General features: G+C 36.2%; 1 long non-coding RNA gene across 1 annotated transcript in view; it reads left to right on the top strand.

Moving 5' to 3' along the window:
- The window catches only part of LOC145674583 (uncharacterized), a 199436-nt gene that overhangs the window by 82987 nt on the left and 97974 nt on the right, over positions 1-18475 (top strand). The window contains exon 2 of the long non-coding RNA XR_014128990.1: positions 16687-16827. This is a non-coding gene — a long non-coding RNA (uncharacterized LOC145674583). The remainder of the gene's footprint in view (positions 1-16686; positions 16828-18475) is intronic.

The raw sequence follows: 18475 nt of genomic DNA on the forward strand, positions 1-18475 counted from the left end.
AGATTGAAATATGAGCATTAAAGTAGTCAGCCATTAGGATTTTTTTGTCTTAGATTTATACCAGATTCGACTTCTGGTGTAAGCTCAACTTTCAGTCCTGTGTCATTTGCAGGTCTCGTCTCATACAGATTCGTTGAAAAACCTCTAAACATGTGCTGTGACTAGTATGCGAACTAAAGTTTTTCTTTTAGCGAAAGAGATATACATTTCTTGCTTTAGACTCTGCCCTGTAATCCAGTTTTTCTGGAGGCGAGATAGTATGGTTGGGAACGGTCGATCAGATTCAAGCTGCGAACCCACATCAAAAAGACCTTCCTTTATAACCTTGGTGTTGTATAAGGACGAAAAACAAAAATATAACGATAGTTCCAGTAATAGATATTCTAGGAAAGAGATTTGTAGCTGGTTTTGAAATAGAGAAAGGACAGTGCCTGAGCTTTATTAATATTACTAGCATACATTACCCGCTTTGCTGAGTTGAAATGAAAATTTAAATGCACAACTCCGTATTTCATGTGATTAGTACCCGTGAAATATGCTGTTTTCGTTTTTAATGGCATCGATTTAAACAGCATCTGAAAGATCATTGATCATCTCGGCGACCCCAAAAATCATCGATTCGACACCAATAATGGTCATTTTCGGTCATTTATATGTATATTTCCTCCTCCCCCATGTTGCGGGCCATGGCATCGAAAGTGTCACTGTTTATCTCAGTGACCCCCCACCATTGTGGATTCAGCACTCGGTCATTTTCCAGCATTTTTAAATATCTCTTTCTCCCTCTCCCCCAAATTGTGGGGTTGAATTTGAATTTAAACGAGATAGAAAGTACCACTGTTCATCTAAGCGACCCAGAAAACTATAAATTCGACACTGATAGCAGGCATTATCGATCGTTTTATATATATATCTTTCTCGCCTTCCCGCAAGTGGCGGAGCTGATCTTGCATTTAAACCGGATCGAAAATGTCACAGTTCATCAGAATGATCCCGAAAACTATGAATTAGACGCTAATATTGGTCATTTTCGATTATTATTATATATAGCTCCCCTACCCCCGTGCTGCGGCACACGGCATCAGAATATTCACTGTTAATCTCTGCTACTCCTAAAACTATTGATTCGACACTAATATTAGTCATTTTCGATCATTTTTAAATGTTTATCCTCTCTTCTCCATTGCACCCTCCCCCTCCCCAATTATTAGGGCTGAACGTAGATTGAAACAGCATCAGAAGTGTCACTGTTTGTCTCATTGACCCCGAAAACTATGGAGATTCAACAATAATATCGGTCATGTTTGCTCATTTTTAAATTTATCTCCGTCCTCCTCCCCTACGTTGCTTCGTCAAAGTGAATAGCCTAAAGTAATCCCTGCCCCTTAACTCTGTATGCTGAAAATTTGATTTAGATCGGTCAGGTGGTTCAAGATTGAAGTCACAAAGCAGTCATTTATATTTTATTTTTTACATATATTTCCCCCTCCCCCTCCCCTACGTTGGCTCGTCAAAGTGAAACGGTAAAAAAAACACTCAAGGCCCGACCTTCGTGCATATAAAAAGTTAGATCGAGATTGGTTGAGTGGTTCAAAAGTTATTAGGTTTTACTAGCTTTTATTTATACGTCCCCCTCCCCTCCTTCTAGGATGTACCGTTAAAGTGAAATGAGGAAAACGTTTCCAGATCCGTACCTCATATATCTTGAAAGTTTGATTGCGATCGGTCAGATAGTTCAATAGTTATTAAGTTACAAAAATAGTCACTTTCAGTCTTATATAAATTGGTATTTATATATCTCTCCTCCTTCTTCGCCCCCACGTTGCTCCGTCAAACTTAAATTACAAAAGCGATCCCAGGTCTGAGGCTCATGTATGTGGAAAATTTGATCAAGATCGGTCGAGTGGTTCAGGAGTTATTAAGTTTTATTTATTTTTACATTCTTCCCTCTCAGTTCTACCATCAAAGTAAATAGCCTAACCAGCCCAGCCGTGAAACTCCTCCATGTTACAAATTTGATCAAGATTTGTTATGCGGTTCGGGAGATTTAGAGTCAAAAACATAGTGTTTTTCAATTTTATATATATTGAAATTAGTGTAAAATCCATACTTTTCGATATTAGTGTAAAATCCATAGTTTTCGCGGTCGCTGAAATATACATATATATATTAGTAGTGTCGAATCTAAATATTTTCCTATGGGGGCAAGGTAAAGTTTTACGGCACTTTCCACCAGCCCCTCCCCCCTTTCCAACAGAACGGTGGATGCATCGCTTTTACCATTAGCAATCCTCTATATTGAAACTTTTCCCAAATAGGCAGTACTGGCTTCGATAGAAGGAAAAAAAGAGTTTGAAGGGCCGGATCGGGGTAGGGGAAGAGAAGATTCACAGTGTTAGGCAAATTTCAATTGAATTAACAATTAACAAATTAATCTGTAAATTTAATTGTTAATTGCAATTAACAACTGAAGTAAGTAATGGTTAATTGTTAATTGCAGTTGGCCATTAATAAAGGAGAATCAATTGCAATTAATCAATCGATTGAAAGTAATTGCAGTGGAAAGTAATTGCAATTGAATTCAGTCATTCAATTGCAATTGAAATTAATTGGCAATTAATTCAATTGCAATTAATTTCCACAGCAATTACTTTCAATTGATTGATCAATTGCAATTGATTTTCACTGATTAATTTTCAACACTGTAGTTCAGAGAGGGTGTGGGGCAATGAGGACTTTAATCACGACCAGTTGACCTACCACCCATCGTGACCCACGACCCACCGTGACCCACTCTGACCCACCACCCACCATGAACCACTCTTACCCACTGTGACCCACAGACCCGTAGAAACCCATTATCATCAACTCTGACCCATAATTCATGCCCTCTTCTCTACTGACTAAAGAGCTTAAACTTGTAATAAAACAACGCTATGAAATTATCACTCATTGAAGTTTGAATTTCTACGATCAATCACTCAAGCACCGCTCTATTACAATAACGGTGGATCTGACCTTTCTAATATAAATAAAATAGAGTTTGTTTTAGTGTCTGTCTCTCTATCTGTGTGCGGCCTGTGAACCAGACGAGTGGACGAAAGTTTTATAAATTTGGTCACGGGTAGCTTGGTCTAGGCCCCAAATCAAGACGAAGAGTGTTTTTTTTTAACCGGGACCGGCGTGAGGACCAGACAAGTTGGCCGAGAGTAACCAAATTTTGGCCACGAATACCTTGGTTCAGGACCCAGACCAAGGCGAAGCGTTTTTGACTAAATTCGAACCAGGGGGTCTCAGGGGGCGTTTACCGGGACAAGTAAAAGTAGTAGAAAATGACCGAAATGAGTGTCGATTTGATAGTTTTCGCGTTCGCTGAGATCAATGGTGAAACTCCGATCGCATTAACTTCCAAATTCACCCTATTCGGCTGCGGGCCGGGGGTCAACTGAGGGGAAGGGATACCGAAACGTAAAAGTAATCTAAAATGACCGATATTCGTGTAAAATCCATAGTTTTCGCGGTCGCTGAGATAAACGGCGATACTCCCACAGGCGTTGACTTCCAAATACAGCCGCCATCGGCTGGGGGCCAGAGGCGTTGTTTTTTCAAAATTGGAACCAGAGGATCATATGGGCTTTTACCGGGATATGTAAAAGTAATAGAAAATGGCAGATGTTAGAGTCACATTCATAGTTTTCGCGGTCGCTGAGATAAATGGCGATACTGCCATTAGCGATTATTTTCTAATTCAGCCACCATTGTATGCGGGCCGGGAGTCACCGGGGGTGAATTGCGAGACATGCAAAATTATGGAAAATGACCGATATTAGTGTCAAATCCATAGTTTTCCCTGTCGCTGAGATGAATAATGATACTCCCACAGGCGTTGACTTTCAAATACAGCCGCCATCGGCTGCGGGCCAGAGGCGTTGTTTTTTCAAAATTGGAACCAGAGGATAATAGGGGCTTTTACCGGGATATGTAAAAGTAGTAGAAAATGGCAGATGTTAGTGTTACATTCATAGTTTTCGCGGTATCGGCTGGAGGCCACAGGGGATTTTTTCACAATTGGAACCAAGGGGGTCTCAGAGGGCGTTTAACGGGGCATGTAAAAGTAGTAGAAAATGACCAATATTTGTGTCGAATCCATATTTATCGGGATTTCTCAGATGTATAGTGACATCCCCGATAGTGTTTACGTTCAAATTCAGCCCCCATCGGCCTTCCTAGTGAAAACACATGTACGTTGTTGGGTACATATTCACACAAAATATATCCAATTTTAGAAATGTTTCTTAATTGTTCTTCCGTTGTTCAGTTTGTTTACATTGATACTTTATCTGATCAGTGCGAAGAACGTGCATAACAGCTAGTACGAAATGGTAAAATGTTTCTCATGGACCAAATTACAATGAATTCAATTACATAGATAATTATTATAATTATCATTGATAATTATTACCTTGTTGAATTATAGATACTTTTCAGTGGAAAAAGGATTAAAATTTGAAATCCAAAATCAAGGTAAAGGAGACAAACGTAAATGAAAAAAGTATAAAATTTTTCATATAATTAAGCGTACCGAAACTTAAAATTTCCATGTAATTAAGCTTACTGTACAAATTGTATATCTCTTTTTCCCACAATTTAATTTCCTTGTGCTCTGAACTCTAAGCACAAGCTTCAGCAATTATTATAATAGAAAGCAGTGGATATATAATGCGAAGCACTGTATTTTGTTTCTCAATTTGTTTCTCAACTAACATCGATCTTTTCCGATTATTTTTTACAAATCAACCCACTTCCAGTTTCCCATATGTAGAAAGTCCTTCCTTCCATAAAACAGATTTTAAAAAATGCAATGACACGTTCTGTTTATTTTTAGCTCCATAAATTGATGTCGAGTTTCGTGTCGAGCCGAGTTTGACAAATAGCTCCCTCGTTCAGCTCGTTTTAACTTGTTTTGAAATCATGATCTGATTATACTGGAAAGAGCAACCATGAAAAATGTAAACAGTAATGTGGAATACTTTTAGTGGTGCTCATGACAGGGTTGCATTTTGTCTCGTACTTTTAGTGCATTCGTCTCGTCTCGATAGCGAAACGACTATAGATTTTTATAACGAGACAGCGTCAAATGCCGTGAGCACCGGTGACATTAACTTGTTCCGCAACCAACGAATTTCGGGATGGTTTTTTTGCATAGTTTTGTGCCATTTTGTACGCCTATTCTCACTTTTTGTGCGTCACCGCAAGTAGATCAAAGTGAGCCTACAAATATGGCGAAACAAGTTTTTTTATTTTCTGCGGAAATACGGTTTTAGGGGGCAAACGCAACCACCCAAAATTTTGGAAGTTAATGCCCGAAAGGCCAGAGGAAGTAATCCGAAGTGAATGAAATTGTGCACAGATATTGTAGACATAAAATGAGGGAATACGAGTTTCTTATTTTCCTGAAGAACAAAAAACGCATAGGTGGGACCCAGACCCCTCCAAAACTTAGATCGTGAAATATCAAAAGTGCTAATAACAGTATGTCAGAGTACTTAAAGGACATGAAGAATTTGAACGATATATTTTGTAGGGACAATATGCAAAAAATAAACGAATATGTTTTTTATTTTGTGCGGAAAAGCGGTTTTAGGGGGCAATAGCCCCCTCCAAAAATTTTTGAAATTTGGGGCCCAAAAGGCAAGAAGAAGTGAACAGAAGTGAATGAAATTGTGCACAGATATTGTAGACGTAAAATGAGAAAATTAGGTTTCGTATTTTCCTATTAAACACCGTTGAGTGAGTCACGAACCTTTTGAACCGTTGATTACGAAATACCAAAAGTGCAAATAAGCATATGTCAGAAATTCGTAAAGAATATGAAGAATAGCAACGAAGCTTCGTATAGGGACAATTTGCAAATCAATAAGTTAAACGTATTTTAATATTTGCGGAGAAATAATGTTGGGGCCTATTCCTCATCCGAAAAAAGTAAATATTACAGTAATAGCGCAGGAAGGAGTGGACTGAAGCGAGTGAAATTGTGTGTAGATATTATATAGTTCCTATGTAAAATAGGGCATTTCGTGCTTCTCAAGTACCTCTATCCGTTTTGCTTCAAATTTGGCTGATCAACAGCAAACTGAACATAAATCAATACATGTTCTTGTTTATGCGCAAAAACTTTGTAAGCTTTAAAGCAGCTTCCTGAAATACTGTAAAATACGCTATAGTGTTTTGCTTGTACTCGATCTGCCAAATTGAAAAAATCGGATGGAGACAAGACACTTGTGAAACACGAAAGCCATATATTACATATCCAATATCTACATACAATTTTGTTCGCTTCGGTCCACTCCTCTCGCTACTCAACGCCATGGTCCATTCAACAGTTTTTTATTCTTTCAAGAAAAGACGAAAAACGTATTCTCTCGTCTTAACTCTATAATATTTGTGCACATTTCATTCACTTCGGTCCACTTCTTCTTGCCTTTTGGGTCAAATTCCAAAATTTCGGACGGGGGGTCTTGCCCACAAAAACCATTTTCCCCCGAAAATTAAAAAACGTATTCGTTTATTTTTATACTATTATTTATAGACAAAGTTTCGTTGCAATTTTTCATGTCCTCTAGACACATCTGACATACTCTTACTAGCACTTTTGATATTTCATGGTCAAAGGTTTGGAGGGGTCCGTGCCTCACCCAGCCGTTTTTTCCAGGAAATTACGAAACAGGTATTCCCTCATTTTACGTCTAAAATATCTGTGCAAAATTTCATATCCATCGGTTCATTTCTTTTTGCAGCTCGGGCGTTAAGTTTCAAAATTTTGGGTGGGAGGTTTTGCCCCCTAAAACCGTTTTTCCGCAGAAAATTTTAAAAAACGTATTTGTTAATTTTTGTGTATTGTCCATACGTAAAGTTATGTTGCAATTCTTCATGTCCTTTACATACACCTCACATACTGTTACTAGCAATTTTGATATTTCGTGATCAAATGTTTGGAGGGGTCCGTGCCCCTCGAACCGCTTTTTTTTAGGAAAATACGAAACCGTATTTCCTTATTTTACGTCTGCAATATCTGTGCAGAATTTCATTTACTTCGGTTCAGTTGTCCTTGCCTTTCGGGTGTCAACTTTATAAATTTTGGGTGGGGCTTTTATATTGAACGTTTACATTATGTAACTTTTTCTATTTTATGAGATTCTTGTTTGGGGGGAATAGAGAAATGCTTTCCTCTAGTATCTCTTTATTGCCATTCATCTTGTTTGAACTGCTTAAGTAAGATAATTTTGTAACTTTTGATGTCATTTAATTCCGTCACGATAATAAAATTGTCATTCTTAACAATTTGTTTTATTCTTTTATTTGCAGTTTGTCACACTGACATATTTGTTACAAAATTGAGGTTTGGTCCAACGCCTTTCGAATTCACAACCAACCAAACCGCCGAGTTTTTGGGTTGCCTGCTATTGCAGGAAAAGGAGAATAGCAGGTGGAAATGCACTTTTGGAGTCGTGTATACATTCGAGACGAGATACACTGCAGTCCTGAACCAATGATGACACACATGACCAGTTAAGATACCACACTGGTATTACAGAACACCTTCTGGGCTCGTTGCACGGTGAGGTATGCACCTCCAGTAATATAATGTAAATCCTATCATGACAGATCACCAATAAATAACATGATCCACAATATCCACTATGACTAGCGGGAATAGTAGTAATTATAGAAATGTTTAGTTCTCTCAACTTACAGTAGGTTTTACTACATAATATTATATATATATATATATATATATATATATATATATATATTATACAAATCTTTCTTGTGAGAAAACCCAAGTTCAATTCCTGGTGTGGGGTTCATGTGGTTCAGATTCCAAGTTAAGCTGTACGTTCATGTCTCAAATAGCCTTACTGTTCAAAGAAGTGCTAAGTTCACAACCAAATATATTAATATTATTATAACCATCTTTCATGTAGGAAACATGAGTTCAATTCCCGGAGTGAACTCTTGTCGTTCGGATTCCACGTTAAGCTGTATGTTCAAGTCTCACATACCCTTACTGTAAGAAATAATTAAAAAACATGATTGTTGTGCCATAGGGCAGGTAGCATAGTGCTTGAAAGGAAACAAATAGTTTCTTAAAAGAATAATACCAAACGTGGGTTTATTGCATATGCACACCCGTCACCAAAACAGTAAGAGAATAATGAAAAACATTTAAAGTAAATAAGGGTATGGAGAAGATAATAAATATTTTGATTTACACGGGGTTACATATTCTCGTTCTTGTGCTAAGACTGCCATATGCATATTTCATTACAGTAGCAAACAAAGGTCATGGTTGCGTACTTACACTTGGCTGAATTCTATGATGAAGCACAGTCAATTGACAGCTGAATCTGCATACCACTAATGCTAAGTAGAACGCCACTATTGAGGTTGAGTTGTGATTGCAGTATGATGTTTTTTGTAAGATTACTAGAGTATGTATATTTATTTTCCATACATTCATTTTCTATCTCGGATTTAATGAAAATAGGATTGTTCATTTTCTTCTGTGAAAGTCTTCCGTGTTTACAATATTTGCTTTCAACTTTCACTATTTTTACCAGGATGTTTTTCGATACTTTATTTAAAATATTTCACTTTTACTAGTTTATTGTTTGGTTTCCCCGAGAGATTAAGAAAGTACTTCAGTTTTTAATATAACAAAATAACAGAATATCTTAACTATTCAAAGAAGTGCTAAATTAACAATCAAATATATTATCAATATTGTTATAGTCATCTTTACTGTTGGAAACCTAGTTTTCATTACCGGTGTGAGCTCATGTGGTTCGGATTCCACCCCCAGCTGTAGGTTCACGTCTCACATAGCGTTACTGTTCAAAGAAGTGTTAAATTCACAATCAAATATATTATCAATATTGTTATAGTCATATTTACTGTTGAAAACCTAGTTTTCATTCCCGGTGTGAGTTCATGTGGTTAGGATTCCACGTTAAGTTGTAGGTTCACGTCTCACATAGCATCGTTGCTAAGAGACGCACTAAAGTCAAAATCTATTATTATTATACGTATCTTTGATGTGGGAAACCCATGTTCATTTCCCGACGGGTATCTACAAAATATAGCCTCGCTATTAAAAGGTACGTTAAATTCAATTCAATTCAACTTTGTATGAAATAATAACATTCACTTCCATCACACGTAATACAATAATAACCTAGAAACAAGTTTCTCTTAAATTACAGTTTTCCCATCATTTTTTTAAAAAAATACTCTGAAACTAATTAATTGGATAATCAAACAAAAACTAACTTAGGTTTTAAGTTCAAACAGTTGAAATCAAAAAACAGCGGAAATAAAAAACTTGAAAAACACACACGCAGTATAGAAACAAGAATGGATAATATAATAGGTAATGGAAGGATTTTATAATCCTTTATTTCGTTATTTGCTGGGGGGATAAGAACTTCAAATTTTATTTTTGTATGTCATCATTTAATTATCTTATTCCGTTCAGTACGCAATGCTCGCATACACTAGATAATGTTTGTACTCTTGTATTCTAAGGGCATTAATCTCTGTACGCAATCAATCATTGAAAGTCTAATTCCCTCTAACGTACCAACATCGTATTTTCGTGTACCAGAGAACAGAGATTTATCTCTGACTAACTTATTTTTCAATTCACTATGTGTATTACAAAGCAAAAGGCATTGATTTATCTGCAAGTAAGATACTGATAAAGCATTTGTCATCTCTTCCCTGTTTGTGTTCCAAGGGACTAAAACGTATTTTCGTTAATCGTGAAACATCCACTTACGTTTTTTAATCTGATTATAGTATCAGATTGTTTACATGTTCTCATTGAAAAATCAACATGAGGGAGGTCAAAGCGTTCGTATGATACATTTGTGCACGATTTCATGTCCTCGTGATTCAACTGAGTTTTCCTCATTCTGATAAATATTTAAGTTCACTTAGATATCGGTCATGTCAATAGACAAAAAATTTCATATGACATATATTTGTGCATGTCCTCGTGATTCAACTGAGTTTCCTCATTCTGATAAATATTTAAGTTCACTTAGATATCAGCCACGCCAGTACAAAGGTGATATGACGTCAGTACAACGCCACCCTGCCTATCTCTCTCAGAAGTCATTTCAGTTCGTTCAATTGATGGAGAAGGATGTCTGCACAATGGTTTGCACCAAAAGCGCGCAAAACTCCAGTTCATGTCTTGGGTTCGCCAACGACAAATGTACGAGAACAACGCTCCGGCTTTAGTATACTCACATATTGTTCGAACATGTTATACATGTGATGGATTAAAAGATACGATCCGTCAAATAAAGAAGTCCCGGATGAATAAAGATTTTCCTCCCATCTTCACACAATGTTCGAATAGGTATTATGAGCTTTTCTAAGTTCACACAATGTTCGTATGTTCCCTGCAGGGTCAGGGGCATCAGAAACCAAGGAAAGGGTCCCTGGTCCAGTAGTGGTACCTCGTAAAGGTAGTTCAACCCTTTAGGTCCAAATTCAACCATTATGCGCCAAAATAATAGCATTTGGTATTGATTAGAAGCTTGTCCGCCATTTATGAGTGTCTATATGTCATTTATTGAGTAGAAAATATGTGTTTAATGTTAATTAATGACTGTGAAAGTCAAAGTTCTTAGAAAATATGAATGGAAGTTGAAAATGAAACTTTATTGTTGTGTTTGGTAGCTTGTTTGATCATCTATTATCGACTATATATGAAATGCTGTTGGAAAAATCCTTGACACCTGAATTCTTAGAAATTACAATTTACTCAAGGTTTTTGCGAGTTTATGCAAGGCCAAGTTGAAAATAAAGGTTTATTATTGACAACATACGAATTCTTACAAGAAAAGAGTATAAAGAACTACCTATCTTTGTTATAGGATACCCGCTATAGATAGATTGTTGGTATTTATGATAAGATATAGACTTTTACCCGAATATGTCCGTGAAAAATCAAAATTAGGGTTGACCGTATAATTTAAGTTTACAACTACCATCAAATTTAATTACAGAGTGGCCTTCACATGAATAGCAGAGTGACCCTCAAAAGGATTTTTGAAATATTTGGAATACAATTTACGCAATTTAGTTTACCGTGAAAAAAGTTAAGTTAGGGATTAATGTTTACTTTTTAGAGAGTCTTGTTGAGACAGCATTCTAGGAATGTGAATGTCCTTCAATTTGTTTTACTCCCTTATAGAAAAAGAGAGGAAAAGAAACGAGATGGCATTGAACTTTGAAAGGTATATGTATTGACCCCTTTTACGAAACAGTTAAGCTGTTTTTCGTTAAAAAACTTTATAACGTTTGAAATTCCTTTTTTGTTACATGATTTTGATTTCCTAGAGATTTTCTAAAGATTGTATTGAGATATTATAGGGGTTTACAATCTTAACTATCCTTGAGACGAAACTTAAAAAATCTTACTTTTATTGCTTTAAGACCGCTGGAAAGAGAGAGGGTCACGAAATTGCAATATTGCTGTAAACAGAAATAAGGCGGGGGGAACTCAATTGCTCAAACTTGTTTTGGCAGGAAGACGGGTTTATAAAATTCTTACGAAGAGAAGCGAACATATTACTGAACTAGTATCCCGTTCGAAGTTGATCTCTGTTTCTTTGAGTGTTTGATTCTTGGCAGATTGATATTTGTGTGATATTACTTGTTGTGATTATTTTTGTATGAAACATTGTTGGTGATATATTCATTGTTCCTGTGATTAGTTTATCATTAAGGTAAGAATATTTATTATTTCTATGCATTTGAAATGTGGACATAGGGAGGGAATCAGTTCTCCTAGCAGACATATCTTTGATCAACAAGTATTCGTTTATATGTTTAGCGGGAACAACATTTCATTGTATGAGAGGAGACACGGGTTTGATGCCGGAGCGAGCTTATGTGATACGGATTTTCGTTTGATATATCCTTGATGTTTAATGGAATGATAAATTTAAAATTGCTGCGACTCCGAATTCGTTTGAAGTAAATGAAAGTAAATATATTGATTGTTTAATAGTAGGAAAGCAAAACGAAATGAAGTTGTTCAGTTTAACGTCCCACAATTTTGCCGGTTAGACTAACATATTAGATTAGATTATAAACTACAGTTAATGAAAGTGTGTTGAAACGTGAAAATACTAATTGATTTGTACCAGAGTAAACGCTCTATCACTGACCCACCGTGTCACCCTTAGCAAAGAAAGCAAGCAGTTATTATACGTACGATTGAGAAATAGAATAATACTGTAGTAAACACACTTATCGATTGTAGGTACCGGTGTTCGAACTCTTGTATTAGAAATATAGATGATAGAATCATAACAGTTTTTTCAATGTAAATACGGACTTTTACAAGAGTAGAACGTTATTATGAGAAGAATGTATGTCCGAATTTTTGGGTTATTACGATCCATTGAGATGTTATAATTATTTGGAAATGATAAAAGATTAAAAATGGAATTAATTATGTTAATTTTATTCATTTTATGCTAAAATATACGCGAATTACAAGCATTTTTCTGTTCTTATAGACCAGGGAATCATAGCCGCATAGAAGGTAATATGTCTACGTTTTTGGAGACTCAGGTAATTCTCTAAGTTTTAGGATAAAATAGCTATAAGGGTTTGTTTGCTATGAAGAAAAAAGAAGAAAAATAGCAGCAAAAATCTTGAATGAACCAGACCTCCCTTCCCCCTGAACCCTCTTTTTCCGGGCTACGAAACTGTCAAGAAATGAGAGGTTTTTCTTCCTTTTTGGTTAGAAAGATCTGAATGAAAGATTGTAGACGGTTATTTGTTATTGTTGTCGTATTTTTCTTCTTCCTTCCTGGCTGGAATCCCCTTGAATGAAGGATTCTTGGCAAGTGATGTTTTATATGACGGCAGGTCATAAAAAGGAAAAAAATTTCCTGTTTTGATTGAATAAAATGGAATGAGTATTCATTCATCGGAATACTTTTTTCTTTTTTAAAAAATAGGCTAGAAAGATTAAATATTCATGGAAGAGATAGAAGAAAATGTTCTATACTCATTTTAGGGGCATAGTAAGACATTTTTACAATGGGGTAACTGCTATATTTGTATCTTACATACATGTAAATGATATCTATTAGTTTTACGTTCCAAGAATACAAATGTTGAGCTATTTTATCCCAGTTTCCTTTATGATGAGTGAAACAGTGGAATGAAGAAGGGGAGGAGAGCAGTATTAAGAGAAAATTGTAGCATATTCTGTATAAACTTTTGATATAAATCCATTATTGGAGGGTATCTGACTATATTTTTGGTTTATGATCATATATATGTTTGTTTGTATATGTGTATATATGTATATATGTATCTGCTCAGAACTGTTTATATGTATATATGTATGTAGCCATCTATTTACAAGAATATCTGTCTGTTGGTTGTTTTGTGCGTTGGTAGACATCCGTCTCTTTTTCTTTCTTTCTCTCTCTGTGCATGTCTTATGTGTGTGTGTGTAGTTCTACGTATATATGTGATGTGTGTGGCGGTGCATTATCATGTTTTTACAAAGGTTTGCCTTTTTAGGCATTGGGAGACGCCCGTTCCGTGTTTGCTGGTGTATTTCTGTGGTTCTACGTACGTATGTGATGTGTGTGGTGGTGCATTATCATGTTTTTAGATAGGTTTGCCTCTATAGGCCTTGGTAGGCTTCCATTTTCTGTTTGCTGGTGTATTACTGTGGCTCTGCGTATCTACGAGATGTGTGTGGTGGTGCATTATCATGTTTGTACAAATGCATGCCTTTGTAGACGTTGTAGTTTCCGTTTGTTGTTGATGTTATATTGTTTTTTGCGGTGTGTATTGTTTTGTAATATTCTATGCATTGGTATGTACACGTTTCTGTGTCCTGGTGCATTCCCGTGTTTTTTATGTGTCGTGTAGCATTGTGTTCATTTGTAAGCATCCGTCTGTGTATGTAGGTATGTTTCTATGCATGGTTGTGCATTATTATGGGTATGCATATGTATATGATGTGTCTTATGACACATTAACATGCATATGTGTACATATGCATGTCTGTATGTGGTCGTGCATTATCCTTTGCGATAGTAGACAACCTTTTACCTGTATGTACATATGTTTCTCTCTGTGGCAGTTCATTATTCTAGGTCCGCGTATATATCTGTTTCTATGTGGTGAAGCATTAAGGTCTGTGTAGATGTGCATGTCTATATGTGTGGGTGTGTATTGTAGCTTTGTGTATTTATGAGTTTGTATGTTGTGGTGCGTTGTATCCATTGGTAGGCATCTGTATGTATGTGGAGTTGCATTGTTTTGTGTCGTACCTTGGTACACATGTTTTTATATGTGATATTGTCTTATATGTATTATGCCTATACACAATTTCAATTTTATTATCATTTGAGTATACAAACAGTTTTACACTTTCCTTAGGACTTAGCGTAAAAGATATGTTTGCACAAGTAGAAAATTGTCTTAGATGTGAATACGTAATCATTAATATCCGGTTGCGGCAATGCGGGTGCCCGGTAGCGGAAACGTGGTGCGACGCGGGGTGCGTGAATGGAAAACGCGTCTGGACGCCGGCGCGAATGCGAAGACGAATACTATAATGTGACGCGCGCGGACAGGTACGTGATACGAGAAGATCAGTAATGCTTAGACAACAGATGGTCTCTAAACACACCGCTCCTATACCCAAGAGGTCAGTAGTGATTTTTATATACGTACGATATGTAGTTTTCCTGTTCTTGTGCGCAAGACATTCAGTAAGTGACAATACAGGCTAGATTTGCGTAATGCCTGACAGTCAATATTCAGGTGCTCGTGTAAATTTCCCGCCATGCACAAATTTGTTTATTTTACTGCGCGACGGTACCAGTACGTGATGTTTGCTCAATAGATACACTATATTTTAGTTAACAACCAATATTAAGATGATCGTGTACATTTTTCCGCCATGCTGAAATTATTCAATTTTTCTGCGTGATGGCTACCACTACCTGACATAGTTGCGCAGTAGGTATATTATATGTTACTTAACAGCCAATGTTAAGATGAGCGTGTACATTTTCCCGCCATGTTGAAATTAGTCCATTTTTCTGCGCGACGGATACCTGTACGCGACATGTTTGTGCAGTAGGTATATTATATGTTACTTAAAAACCAATGTTAAGATGAACGCGTACATTTTCCCGCCATGCTGAAGTTAGTCCATTTTTTCTGCGCGATGGTTACCAGTACTTGACATGTATGCGCAGTAGGTATATTACATGCTAACAGCCAATATTAAAAAAATCGTGTACATTTTCCCGCCACGCACAAATTACGGTATTCTTTATGCGCAAAAGCTAAATATTAATAAATTGGATGTGCAGAAGATATAGTTATGTATTATGCAGTACTAAGAAAAGAAAAATAACTGAGTTGAGTGCAAACATGAATGCACACTACACACTTTTACGGTAACTTATATAAAATGTTGACGGAAGTATCTTTAATGATCAGCGATAAACCAAAATGTTAAATTTCCCCGATACTATTACATTTTTCCTTTATTAAGATTAGGACATTCTTTTTCCAATGTTCTGGCGACCGTATGCTCATTTTCAGTATACTATTTAAATATTCTTATTACTGGTGTCCAGACGGATATGTTCGCTTTTTTCTTTTCTACATTTTTTGTTTTTCCAATGTTTTGACGTTCCTATGCTGATTTTAAGTATACTATCTAAATATTCTTATTACTGATGCCCAGAGGGACATGTTCACTTTTCTCTTTTTTTCATTTTTTCCCAATGTTTTGACGTCCTTATGCTGATCTTTAGTATACTATTTAAATATTATTACTGATGTCCAGACGGACATGTTCACTTTTTCTTTTCTTCCTTTTTGTTTCTTCCAACTTTTTGGAGTTCCTATGATGATTTAATATTTTCACTAACATTCAAAAGAAAGACACGTATCTAAGGTTTTCTCCCACCGTTATAATTACAATGTAGATGGCATTACTTTGATATCCCCTGCCACCCAGTCGGCTTCACTTTGTTTTCCCTTCCAGCTCAGTCGGAATTCCTTTGATTTCCTCTCCTACTGAGGCGGTTTAACTTTGATTTCCTCTCCCATCGCAGCGGCTTAACTTTAATCTCCCCTCCCAGTCAGGTGGGCTAACTTTGCTTTCCTCTCCCACTGAAGCGGTATTCCTTTGATTTACTCTCCCACTGGAGGTTGCATTCCTTTCCTCTCCCACTCAGTCGGGATGCCTTTTATTTGTTTGTTTGCAAAACATGTTGAAACTTGTCTTTTACTCTTTACATTTGTGTGACGTCATACATTGTAATGTATATATACTGTATTGTTGTACAATTATAATCATTTGAATGCAGACGAGGATACATGCATGACGTAATTTTATTGCATCCTCAAATTTAAATTATTTTATATTATTAATCAAGTTAAAATTGGACATAAGAAAATATTGAAAGTTATCTGATTACATATAAAATTAGTGTTAAACAAGACAAAGCAAGAATAGATATTAAAGTTGAGGTGACTGTATTAGCAGACATACACAAAAAACCAAATTATTATAATAATCATATTAACAAGAAACTCAATTCCTGATTACAGATGGAGTTCTTCAACTTAGAATTCAATGTTGTGGACGAAACCCTCTTCCAAGAAGAATTGGGGGTCTGCATAATGTTGAAGGAGTCCTGGCAGCTTGGCAGAAAATTCTAAAATTATATCAGGATGGACATGAAGTAAAAGGTGTGAGTACCTGCTTTCATTATTACACCAGTATTTTGCCTCTAATGAACACAGTTTTGAATACATGTCTTTCCTCTGCAGACATATTAGATCTCATTTCTGCTGGATTTTTCAGAGGAGAGAACATGTATCATCTAGCGCACGAGAGGTTTATTCATAATTTTATTAGGGGAAAAGGACAACTAGATAGAGTAAATGATAGAGAAGTATCTGAATTTTTTCAGTATAGCTCGCGTTTTGTTTTGGCTCAGCGTAGTGTTGCAGCATCATCATGTAACAATTCCGTAGACAATACCCCCCAAGGAAATTCAAACTTGGGTAATATGGTGGATGACAGAATGATTGTTGATGATGCTGAACAACAAGAATATAATCAAAATTCCGTTGATAATAATGATCATTATATGGAGATACTGGGAAAGTATTTAGAAGAAGAGGGGCTGGGTATCGATGCAGCTTCATCTGCTCAAATAGTCCAAGGGACCAATCCTGTAAACAATGTTCATCCATATGTGCAATGTTCACGGTATACTATTGGCTATGGATCACTATCTCCACAACCAGGACCATCTCATGGAAATGTGTCGCATAGGCGCGACCAAGTTGGTTATAAAAAATTTTAAAATCAGACGATGGTAACTTCGAAATCGTAAGAGACAGCACAAAAGATTTCACGAATTTTAATCTTTGGGGAAGAGAAATCGCAATTCGTACTTCCGGCGAACACAATATTCAAAATCCGGAAGGATATATTACGAAATTGGTTAATTTTTCGTCAGACGAGGTTCTCGCTGACGCACGAGCAGATTACGTTGGTCTCTGTATCGATAGCTCGAACAGTAGAAACAAAAAACAGCGTATATTCCTTCGAGAAGGAAGAGCGATTTAAGTGCTGAGGTCATTTTAAATTCATTAAAAAATATATTAAATTCCAATAAGAATTCTTCCTCGGAAATGAATTCCAATTTCGGTTTTATAAAGCTAAAACGTAAGCGGGCAAGGTATTAGGAATGATTGTAATCCGCCCGTTATGAACACATGGAAAAAATTCTTAACCGCCATATTGTTTATATTAACGGATCTGACATGCTCTGCTTGCTAAAGTGTATTGTTTGGTATTTGGAGAAATATGAAGGAAGTAAATTTAGTGTATAATTTGAAAAGAAATAACGATAAAATTTGGAACAGCAAAGCAGAGCGACTTTGTAGCGGAGCAAATGTAAATGTTAAAGCAAAGAATGGTTGCGATTTAAGCGATTTTGATGCTTTCCAGAAATATTTTCAGGAAATTATCAAATTGTTGTTTATGTAAGAGATGAATCCGTTAATGAAAGTAAATATAAGGTACTTGTCCCTGGAACTCCTGCTCCAAAACAAATGTATATTTTTTTATGAAAGAGGTGTTACAGTTGATCATTTCGCACGAATTAAGTGCATTACTTCGTTCCTAGAAAATAGAAAATATTGTACAAAGTGTTTGGAAGTATACGATGTACAATTACATAATCACAAGTGTGAATTGAGGTGTTTAGCATGCAATAAGCAGCATTACCAAAACCTGACATTACGAAAGATCAAGTGTGATGCATGCAAGAGAAAATTTACTGAGGGTGAATATTTTAATAATCATTTGGCACGTAATATAGCT

Source organism: Thermobia domestica, chromosome 17 (genome assembly GCF_964235325.1).
Source record: "Thermobia domestica chromosome 17, izTheDome1.hap1.1, whole genome shotgun sequence".
NCBI lineage: Eukaryota > Metazoa > Arthropoda > Insecta > Zygentoma > Lepismatidae > Thermobia > Thermobia domestica.